This window comes from Triticum urartu, chromosome 6 (assembly GCF_003073215.2).
Source record: "Triticum urartu cultivar G1812 chromosome 6, Tu2.1, whole genome shotgun sequence".
NCBI lineage: Eukaryota > Viridiplantae > Streptophyta > Magnoliopsida > Poales > Poaceae > Triticum > Triticum urartu.
In genome coordinates, this window is record NC_053027.1 from 386,769,335 (window position 1) to 386,781,886 (window position 12,552).

The following is a 12,552-nucleotide window of genomic DNA, read 5'->3' on the forward strand; positions in this document are numbered from 1 at the left end:
GCCCACGTCCAATCATTCGCCACACGTCGACCAAATCCGGAGGCTGTGAGGGCCCGTGGTGCTCCGTACTTGCCCTTTGGCTTCGCTGCTAAGCCAAGGCCGAGCGCGCCTTGGGCCCGGGGGCTACTGTCGGCTTTCTGGGAATGGGGGTTCCCAGACCTGCCTGCCTGCGGCCTGTTGCGTGGCTCAATTGGTGGCCCAGTATGGCCCATCTTCATCAACCAACCACTCAAGACCCTCGCGAGGGGCCAAGCCTCGCGGGGCGGACGATGCAAGGCCTCCTCAGGAGTGGCCTCGCCAGACAGGCTCACGAGGAGGCGGAGAGATCAAGGCAAGGTGTACCTCACGATGTGCCCATGACGCAAGCCATGACGATCAAGACCAGGCGGGTGACAGGCGGGCGCCGGCCCGCGCAGTGTCCTTGTTTCCACTTTGGTGCAAAGGGGGCAAGCGCAGGCGCAGAGTACCGAGGCATCAGGCAAAGGTTTCCATATCGGTGCAACGAGACCAAGACCAGCAGAGCGGCAGGAAGGAGGTCACCATGGAGCCCAAGACGGCGTCATCACCAGCACCTTTGGCAGTCGAAGACCACCTTTAGTCAGGATAGCTTGTACTAGCTGTCCCTTTTCGAAATGGCCGTTGTTGGATCCCTTCCCGCTGAATATTTGGGAAGAGGACCAGGGCCTCTATAAATAGAGCTAGCCACCGCAGTAGTAGGCAATCTGATCCAAATCTAGCTCACCTACACACCACCACACAAGAACACCTCTCCTCGCAAGGCTGTTCTTCCTGTGTACTATTCATCATCAGCCCAAGAGGCAATCCACCACACCACACACTGGATTAGGGTATTACACCACAACGGTGGCCTGAACCAGTATAAATCTCGTGTCTCTTGTGTTGTTCACTGATCTAGCTTAGGGATCGCGGCGAGGTTGAGGGCGTGTTTCGGTAGGGAGAAGACCTTCGTGTGCACCCCAGTGTTCGATCCTTAAGGGTTTTGCCGGAACCCGATATCCGAAAGACGACATGAGCAAGGTAGTATTTATTGGCGGCCGGAATCTAGATCGATGGAAATAGTACACACACCGGTCACCAGAATTTATTAGTACTGTAGTTTGAATTACACACGATTCCCACACCAAAATCCATGTGTGAACTTAATAGCTGGCGGTTTTCAATATAGAACCGTGTCTGATTAATAACCCCCGCCACTCACCTTCCGAACCTCGAGGCACGAAATAGAGTGCCAATCGTGTGGGGGCCGGTTGTCTTGCCAGATATTTAGATTTTTATTTTTTGAACACCAGATATTTACATCGTCTGATGATTTTTTTAACTCGCACACAAGTACACAAAAATATGATTTTTCAAACCGTTATGGTTAGACGTTGCATGTAGATGTAGTTCAAATTTGTATTAAGGTCATTAAATTGCTAGTAAATCACCTAAATGTCTTTAAAAGGTCAAATGACCCCTAGAATTTTCCAAATTTTCACATGACAGTTGTACTAGTGCATGTTAAATGTAGAAAAACAATTGAAGGCTGTAAGAGGAAGCTATCTCCCATTCGTCATCAATCATGCATTGTTCCCTCTTGGAACCACAAGCCTTCTAGTGAGTTGCTCCGGTTTGTGAGGGGTGTGTGTGCAAACTTTCGTCAAACATGCCAATTTTATACCACATCATCTTGGTGGCATGACATTACAGCAAGCAATGTTTCATGTTTTTCTGATCATTTTTTAATTTTTTGGAATTAAAATTCCATGGCACTCCATGCATATGTCCATGTCGTGAGACCAATATGTTTGAAAATTCCTTCTAATTTACTGCACATGTAATTAACTCGCACACAAGTACACAAATATGATTTTTCAAACAATTATGGTTAGCTGTTGCATGTACATGTAGTTCAAATTTGAATTACGGTCATTAAATGGCTAGAAAATCACTTAAATGTCTTTAAAAGGGCAAATGACCCAAGAAACTTTCCAAATTTTCACATGACAGTTGTATTAGTGCACGTTAAATGTTGAAAAAATTTCAAGGCCGTATGGGGAAACTATATCCCGTTCGTCATCGAACATGCATTGTTCCCTCTCAGAACCACGAGCCTTCTAGTGAGTTGCTTCGGTTTGTGAGGGGGGTGTGTCCAAACTTTCGTCAAACATGGCAATTTTTTTACCACATCATCTTGGTGGCATGACATTACATCAAGCAAGATTTCATGTTTTTTCTTTCTTTTTTTAATTCTTTGGAATTTAAATGCCATGGCACTCCATGCTTAATTGTGTCATAGCTGTTAGCCCAATATGTTTGAAATTCCTTCCAATTTACTGCACATGGAATGAAATCGCACATAAGTACACAAAATATGACTTTTCAAACCGTTATGGTTAGCTATTGCATGTACAGGTAGTTCAAATTTGAATTATGTTCATTAAATGGCTAAAAAATCACTTAAATGTCTTAAAAGGTCAAATGACCCCTGAAATTTTCCAAAATTTGACATGACAATTTTATTAGTACTACAAATTTTCTCATACATTTAAAACACCATCCGTTGCCACTTTACTCCAAATTCGTATTTCACAGCTAATAAAAAATATCCGCAACATCACACACAGTTTGTTTGTATGAATCGTTTGCGATGCAAATTTCTGGGTCTATTTAAGTCTTCCTCCTTAAGCTTCGCCGGCTTGTCTGCTCCAGTGCCGGCAACCCCCGAATCCACGAATCCCGATCCCCATTCCTGCACCCCCTTCTTGCAAAGATGACGTTGTGGAAACGCTTCGTGAAGGCCCGTACGATGGTCGTGTCCTCCCCAAGCGCCACCGCCTGCATCGAGGGCACCACCACCTACGCCGAGAGTGCCGCTCCATTTGCATTGAGCGCGACCACATCCGCCGAGAGGGCGTCTACAACATCCTACAAGGCAGCTTCAACAGCCGATACGACTGTAGTTTCTGCTGCGATGGCGGCTACAAACGCCGAGAGAGCTCGTGCTGCCGTCCGTGCCGCCGATGTCGCCCTGGCCCGGACCGAGACCATCCACGCCAAGATCGAGGACGCACACGCCAAGAAATTCCAGGCCACCTCCGAATCCAGCAGGCAACCCACATCCGAAAAGGCGGTCGTGGCCATGGAGCACCTGCTTCCTCATGAGATCACCGAGCAGGAGCTGGAGATGCAGGAGGCGGCAGAGATTGAGGAGCGCCGGGAGGAGGAGTTGCGCGTGGCTGATGTCGAGGTAGAGAAGAGTCTGTCCGTCGAGTAATATATGTTCTATGATAAAAATTTTATGTAAAAGTTCGTTGCTGTTATAATAAGTTACATGATGCTGCTATGTCTGTATTTTTGGTTTTGTTGACACCTCTCTCTCTAAGCATGTGGACATGTTTTTCGATTTCGGTTTTCGCTGGAGGACAAGCGAGGTCTAAGCTTGGGGGAGTTGATACGTCCATTTTGCATCATGTTTTCCTACTATTATTTATGTTGCTTTATTGTATAATAATGCATTTTGGAGTAATTCTAATGCCTTTTCTCTCATAATATGCAAGGTATACACAAAGGAGGAGAATTCTGGCAGCTAGAAATCTGGACCTGAAAAAGCTACGTCAAGCTACCTATTCTGCACAACTCCAAATGAGATGAAACTTCACGAGGATTTTTTATGGAATAAATAATAATTTTTGGAGTCAATAAGTACCAAAGGGGGCCCACCAGGTGGGCACAACCCACCTGGGTGCGCCAGGGAGCCTAGGCGCGCGCTGGTGGCTTGTGCTCACCTAGGCCCACCTCCGGTGCCCCTCTTCTGGTATATAAGTCATTTTGACCTAGAAAAAAATGAGGAGAGGACTTTCGGGATGAAGCGCCGCCGTCTCGAGGCGGAACTTGGGCAGGAGCACTTTTGCCCTGTGGCGGAGTGATTCCGCCGGTGGAACTTCCCTCCCGGAGGGGGAAATCATCGTCATCATCATCACCAACAACTCTCCCATCTTGGGGATGGCTATCTCCATCAACATCTTCAACATCACCAACTCCTCTCAAACCCTAATTCATCTCTTGTGTTCAATCTTTGTACCGGAACTATAGATTGGTGCTTGTGGGTGACTAGTAGTGTTGATTACATCTTGTAGTTGATTACCATATGGTTTATTTGGTGGAAGATTATATGTTCAGATCCATTATGATATTTAATACCCCTCTGATCTTGAGCATGATTATCATTTGTGAGTAGTTACTTCCGTTCTTGAGGTCACGGGAGAAATCATGTTGCAAGTAATCATGTGAACTTGATATGTGTTCGATATTTTGATGATATGTATGTTGTGATTCCCTTAGTGGTGTCATGGGAACGTCGACTACATGACACTTCACCATATTTGGGCCTAAGGGAATGCATTGTGGAGTAGTTATTAGTGATGGGTTGCGAGAGTAACAGAATCTTAAACCCTAGCTTATGCACTATTCCGTAAGGGACCTATTGGATCCAAAAGTTTAATGTTATGGTTAGAATTTATTCTTAATACTTTTATCGTAGTTGCAGATGCTTGCAAGAGGGTTAATCATAAGTAGGAGGTTTGTTCAAGTAAGAACAGCACCTAAGCATCGGTCCACCCACATATCAAATTATCAAAGTAGCAAACACGAATTAAGCCAACATGATGAAAGTGACAAGATGAAATTCCTGTGTACCCTCAAGAACAATTTGCTTATCATAAGAGACCCTTTTGGCGTGTCCTTTGCCTCAAAAGGATTGGGCTACCTTGCTGAACTTTTGTTACTACTATCGTTACTTGCTCATTACAAATTATCTTTCTATCAAACTACTCCGCTACTTACAATTTTAGCACTTACAAACCTTACCTTGCTGAAAACTGAAGTCTACTATGAAACTTTATTCTTGTAGACACATGTTGGGCCTCCAAGCGCAGAGTTTTGTAGGACAGTAGCAATTTTCCCTCAAGTGGATGACCTAAGGTTTATCAATCCGTGGGAGGCGTAGGATGAAGATGGTCTCTCTCAAACAACCCAGCAACCAAATAATAAAAAGTCTCTTGTGTCCCCAACACACCTAATACAATGGCAAATTGTATAGGTGCACTAGTTCGGCGAAGAGATGATGATAAAAGTGTAGTATGGATAGTAGATATTGATTTTTGTAATAGGAACAATGAAAAACAACAAGGTAGATAAAACGGAGCACAACGATATTGCAATGCTTGAAAATGAGGCTTAGGGTCCGTACTTTCGCTACTGCAATCTCTCAACAATGCTAATATAATTGGATCACATAACCATCCCTCAACATACAATGAAGAATCACTCCAAAGTTCTTATCTAGCGGAGAACATAAGAAGAAATTGTTTGTACGGTACGAAACCACCTCAAAGCTATTCTTTCTGCTCAATCTATCCTAGAGTTCATACTAAAATAACAGGAAGCTATTCTTTCGGATCAATCTAATCAAGAGGTGTACTAAAATAACACCATATGATACATATCAGCCAACTCTAATGTCACCTAGATACCCTAATGTCACCGCGAGTACCCATGAGTTAATCATACGATATGCATCAAACACATTCAGATTCATAATACTCAATCCAACACAAAGAACCTCAAAGAGTGCCCAAGATTTCTACTGAAGAAACAAAGACAAGAACATGCATCAACCCCTATGCATAGATTACCCCAATGTCACCTCGGAAATCCGCGAGTTGAGTGCCAAAACATATATCAAGTGGATCAATATGATACCCCATTGTCACCACGAGTATTCATTTGCAAGACATATATCAAGTGCTCTTAAATCCATAAAAGTATTCAATCCGGTAAAACTAAATCTCAAAGGGAAAACTCAATTCATCACAAGATAGAGAGGGGAAAACACCATATGATCTGACTATATTAACAAAGCCTATGATACATCAAGATCATGACATTTCAAGAACACAAGAGAGAGAGAGGGAGAGAGAGAGAGATTAAACACATAGCTACTGGTACAAACCCTCAGCCTCGAGGGTGGACTACTCCCTCCTCATCATGGTGGCCGCGGGGATGATGAAGATGGCCACCGGAGATGATTCCTCCCTTCGACAGGGTGCCGGAACGGGGTCTAGATTGGTTTTCGGTGGCTACCGAGCCTTGCGGTGGCGGAACTTCTGATCTAGGGTCTCCCCGAGGGTTTCGGGATATTTGGGAATTTATAGGGTGAAGAAGGGGTACGGGAGGCCAACGAGGTGGGCACAACCCACTAGGGCGCGTCTGGGGGCCCAGGCGCGCACTGGTGGGTTGTGCCCCCCTTGGGGCACCCCTAGGTGCTGCTCTGGCCCAATGGTTCTCTTCAGGTCCATAAAAAATCCACGAAAAGTTTTGCGGTGTTTGGAGAACTTTCATTTCTGCACAAAAAACAACACCACGATAGTTCTGCTGAAAATTGTGTTAGTCCGGGTTAGTTCCATGCAAATCATACCAAAACTATATAAAATTATTGTAAACATGGCATGAATACTTCATAAATTATAGATACGTTGGAGACGTATCAGCATCCCCAAGCTTGATTCCAACTCGTCCTCGAGTAGGTAAATGATAAAACAAATAATCTATGAAGTGTGAATGCTAGCAAAGTGCACAAGTTTGATCAATTATAATTTCAATCACTTTTCCTAACATCATAACAACAATTCTTTCTTATAAAACTTCTCACGACCAAGTAGCAACCAATTCACATGTTAAGGTTCAAACAATGAATTCTCTTGAAACTCAACAACCTATGTTCTCAGTCACCAAGCAATTGTAATTCAACTTATTTGACATAGTTTAAATAAGAGTTCCACATACTCAACCATCATATAGTCTTCTATGAGTGCTAACACTCACCGCATACAAATGAGCAGAACGTCTCAACCGGACACATAGAAAGATAGGGGCTCATAGTTTCGCCTCCCAACGTATTCACCTCAAGGGTAATGTCAACAATAATAACTCATGCTACCCATATTCAACTGGACATATGTGCCTAGATCTTTCCTCACCACATGATGCTTGCCAAAATAGAAAAATTAAAAGGAATAGAGAGAAAAACTTTAACTCTTTGCATAAAAGTAAAGATAGGCCCTTCGCAGAGGGAAGCAGAGGTTGCCATGCGCTTATTTGTTTGTATGCTCAACCCCTTAGTGCAACAGAACATCATGTTATATTGCCCCTTATGATAGCAACCTTTATTTTGCAGTCTGTCGCTTTTATTCTTTGCCATCACAAGTTCATACAACGCTCAATTTTCTCTTACACTAAATGACCTAACACTTTTGGAAGCAATTTTTATTGCCTTATTCCACCGATGACAACTTACTTGAAGGATCTTGCTTGATCCTTAGGTAGGTATGGTGGACTCTTGAAAACAAGATTTGGGTTTAAGGGTTTTTTGGATGCACAAGTAGTATCTCTACTTGGTGCGGAATTTTTGGCTAGCAAATATGGGGGGCAAGCACCACATGTTGAAGGATCTATGATAATATAACTTCTATGTGAATATGAACAAACATAAATCATTACGTTGTCTTCCTTGTCCAACGTCAACAATTTTGGCATATAATATTTTGATGGGGGCTCACAATCACAAAAGATTTCCAAGATAGTGTATTTGCATGTGAAAGTTCTCTTCCTTATACTAATTATTCATGAATTGCTTGTATGACCAATATTGTGATTGTCAAGCCTCAAAATATTTCACTTTCTAAACCCAATATGAAGCTACCACTAGGCATGATATGGTTTCAACTTCATGACATTCAATTTATTCAACAATTTACCTATAGGATATAAGTGAAGCACAAGAGTAAATGACAATCTACTCCAAAAATATATAAATGAAGATCATGAGAATAATATTTCTTTCTCTCAAATTAATTTAAGTGAAGCAAGAGAGAATTTCTTCAAAAATACTAAATCACACCATGCTCAAAAAGATATAAGTTAATCACTAGAGCAATTCCATAGAAAAGAGCTTCGTTGACGGGATGTGAATGCCGCTTACCTAGCCTCACTAGAAACTATTTGAGGACTCTATTTTATTTAAAAACTTCCAGGTCTAAGTATTTTATTAAAACAGAAATAAAAATTAAAATAAAATGACATTCTAAGAATAGCACACATCATGTGAAGAAGCAAAAACTTAGGCTCAACCGATACTAACCGATAATTGTTGAAGAAGAAAGGTGGGAGGCCTACCGGGGCATCCCCAAGCTTAGATGCTTGAGAGTTCTTGAAATATTATCTCGAGGTGCCTTGGGCATCCGCAAGCTTGAGCTTTCGTGTCTCCTTAATTCTTCTCACATCACGGTTTTCCTAAATCTCAAAACCTTCATCCACACAAAACTCAACAAGAACTCGTGAGATAAGTTAGTATAAACCAATGCAAAAACCTTATCATTCTCTACTGTAGTAGGTCACTAAAATTATTATTCAACATTGCATACTAAATTCCTCTTCATATTTAATACTCCTATCCTCAAATAGAATCATTAAACAAGCAAACATATGCAAACATAACAACAATCTGCCAAACCAGTACAGTCTGTAAAGAATGCAAGAGCATCAATACTTCTTAAACTCAAGAAATTATTGAAAAAATACCACACTGTAGAGACTTCATCATAGATTATTTTGCAAAAAGTTTCAATATTTTATCATATTCTGACTTTTCTAGGGAATTTTTGCAACATCGATAAACTTTCTGTTTTAGAACAGCAACATGTATACTTGCAAAATAAGCATGGCAAGGGATATACTTGAAATTTTTATTGAAATAAAAGATGAAAAACATTATTCTAAATAACAGAAATCAAATCCTATCAAAATAAATTGACGCTCCAAGCAAAACACATATCATGTGACGAATGAAAACATAGCTCCAAGTGAGGTTAGCGATAATGTTTGAGACGAAAGAAGGGATGCCTTCCGGGGCATCCCCAAGCATAGTTGCTTGGATCTTCCTTGAATATTACCTTGGGGTTCCTTGGGAATCCCCAAGATTAGGGTCTTGTCACTCCTTATTCTCCTCATTTTGACATCTCACCCAAAACTTTGAAACTTCAATCACACAAAACTTAACGGAACCTTGTGAGATAGGTTAGTATGATAAAGAGCAAACCATTTCACTTTTGGTACTTTAAAGAACAAGATTAATAATTGATTACACACAATTCCTAATGTAGAATATCATTTCTAAAATTTATATTGAGCAATATAAGCCATAGAAACAAGGAAACAAGCAAACTATGCATTGAAAACAGAATCTGTTAAAAACAGAACAGTCTGTAGTAATCTGTTCTCAAACCATACTTCTGCTACTCCAAAAATTATGAACAAAATATGACCATGTGAGAAATTTTTATATTAATCTTCTTCAAAAAGAATCAACTCAAAATCACTCTTCTGTTAAAAATGATAGTTATTTTCGCAAGTGTAAAAGTTTCTGTTTTTCAGCAAGATCGAATCAACTATCACCCAACATGATCCCAAAGGCTTTACTTGGAACTTTATTGAAACAAAAGCAATAAAACATGATTACTACAGTAGCATAATCATGTGAACACACAAAAACAGTAGGTAAAAGTGTTGGGTTGTCTCCCAACAAGCACTTTTCTTTAATGCCTTTTAGCTAGGCATGATGAGTTCAACGATGCTCGCATAAAATATAAGAATTGAAACACAAAGAGAGCATCATGAAGCATATGACTAGCACATTTAAGTCTAACCCACTTCCTATGCATAGGGATTTTGTGATCAAAAAACTTATGGAAACAATAATCAACTAGCATAGGAAGGCAAAACAAGTACAACTTCAAAACTTTCAACATAAAGAGAGGAAACTTGATATTGGTGAGAAGCCTACAAGCATATGTTCCTCTCTCATAATAATTTTCAGTAGCATCATGCATGAATTCAACAATATAACTATCACATAAAGCATTCTTTTCATGGTTCACAAGCATAGAATTTTTACTACTCTCCACATAAGCAAATTTATTCTCATGAATAGTTGTGGGAGAAAACTCAACAAAATAACTATCATGGGATTGAAAATTAAAATCATGATGACAAGTTTCATGATTATCATTATTCTTTATAGCAAACATGTCATCACCATAATCATCATAGATAGCAACTTTGTTCTCATAATCAATTGAAATCTCTTCCAAAATAGTGGATTCATCTCTAAATAAAGTCATGACCTCTCCAAATCCACTTCATCATTGTGATAAGATTCAACACCCTCCAAAATAGTGGGATCATTACCTAGAGTTGACACTCTTCCAAACCCACATTCATCATTGTAATCATCGTAAATAGGAGGCATGCTACCATTATTACAAATTTGCACATCAAAACTTGGGGGAATAAAAATATCATCTTCATCAAACATAGTATCCCCAAGCCTATGGCTTTGCATATCACTAGCATCATGAATATTCAAAGAATTCATACTAGAAACATTGCAATCATGCTCATCATTCAAATAATTTGTGCCAAACATTTTATTGGCTTCTTCTTCTAACAATTGAGCACAATTTTCTGAACCATCATTTTCAAGAAAGACACTATAAAGATGATCAATAATATGATGCAACCTTAATTCCATTTTTTGTAGTTTTCTTTTTATAAACCAAACTAGCGGTAAAACAAGAAACTAAAAGATTCGATTGCAATATCTAAAGATATACCTTCATGCACTCACTTCCCCGGCAACGGAGCCACAAAAGAGCTTGATGTCTACTACGCAACTTTATTCTTGTAGACGCGTGTTGGGCCTCCAAGCGTGGAGTTTTGTAGGACAGTAGCAATTTTCCCTCAAGTGGACGACCTAAGGTTTATCAATCCATGGGAGGCGTAGGATGAAGATGGTCTCTCTCAAACAACCCTGCAACCAAATAATAAAAAGTATCTTGGGTCCCCAACACACCTAATACAATGGAAAATTGTATAGGTGCACTAGTTCGGTGAAGAGATGATGATAAAAGTGTAGTATGGATAGTAGATATTGATTTTTGTAATAAGAAAAATAAAAAATAGCAAGGTAGCAATTGATAAAATGGAGCACAACCATATTGCAATAATTGAAAATGAGTCCTAGGGTCCGTACTTTCGCTAGTGCAATCTCTCAACAATGCTAATATAATTGGATCACATAACCATCCCTCAACGTGCAACGAAGAATCACTCCAAAGTTCTTATCTAGCGGAGAACATAAGAAGAAATTGTTTGTAGGGTACAAAACCGCCTCAAAGCTATTCTTTCCGCTCATTCTATCCTAGAGTTCATACTAAAATAACAGCAAGCTATTCTTTCCGATCGATCTAGTCAAGAGGTCGTACTAAAATAACGCCATATGATACATATCAACCAACTCTAATGTCACCTGCTACGTCTTGTGCTTGCGTTGGTTTTCCTTGAAGAAAGTATTTCCCTCAGTTTTTGAGAACCAAGGTATCAATCCAGTAGGAGGCTCCTCAAAAGTCCCACGCACCTACACAAACAAACAAGAACTCGCAACCAACGCAATAAAGGGGTTGTCAATCCCTTCACGGCCACTTGCGAAAGTGAGATCTGATAGAGATAATATGATAAGATAAATATATTTTTGGTATTTTATGATATAGATTGGAAAGTAAAAGATGCAAATAAAAGTAGATTGAAAGCTTATATGATAAGAGATAGACCCGGGGGCCATAGGTTTCACTAGTTGCTTCTCTCAAGATAGCATAAGTATTACGATGTGTGAACAAATTACTGTCGAGCAATTGATAGAAAAGCGAATAATTATGAGATTATCTAGGCATGATCATGTATATAGGCATGACGTCCGCGACAAGTAGACCGACTCCTGCCTGCATCTACTACTATTACTCCACACATCGACCGCTATCCAGCATGCATCTAGAGTATTAAGTTCATAAGAACAGAGTAATGCATTAAGAAAGATGACATGATGTAGAGGGATAAACTCATGCAATATGATATAAACCCCATCTTTTTATCCTCGATGGCAAAAGTACAATACATGCCTTGCTGCCCCTGCTGTCACTGGGAAAGGACACCGCAAGATTGAACCCAAAGCTAAGCACTTCTCCCATTGCAAGAAAGATCAATCTAGTAGGCCAAACCAAACTGATAATTCGAAGAGACTTGCAAAGATAACTTAATCACACATAAAAGAATTCAGAGGAGATTCAAATATTTCTCATAGATAAACTTGATCATAAACCCACAATTCATCGGATCTCGACAAACACACCGCAAAAAGAGTTACATCGAATAGATCTCCAAGTAGATTGAGGAGAACATGGTATTGAGATCCAAAAAGAGAGAAGAAGCCATCTAGATAATAACTATGGACCCAAAGGTCTGTGGTAAACTACTCACAACTCATCGGAGGGGCTATGGTGTTGATGTAGAAGCCCTCCATGGTCGATTCCCCCTCCGGCGGAGCGCCGACGAAGGCTCCAAGATGGGATCTCGCGGATACAGAAGGTTACGACGATGGAA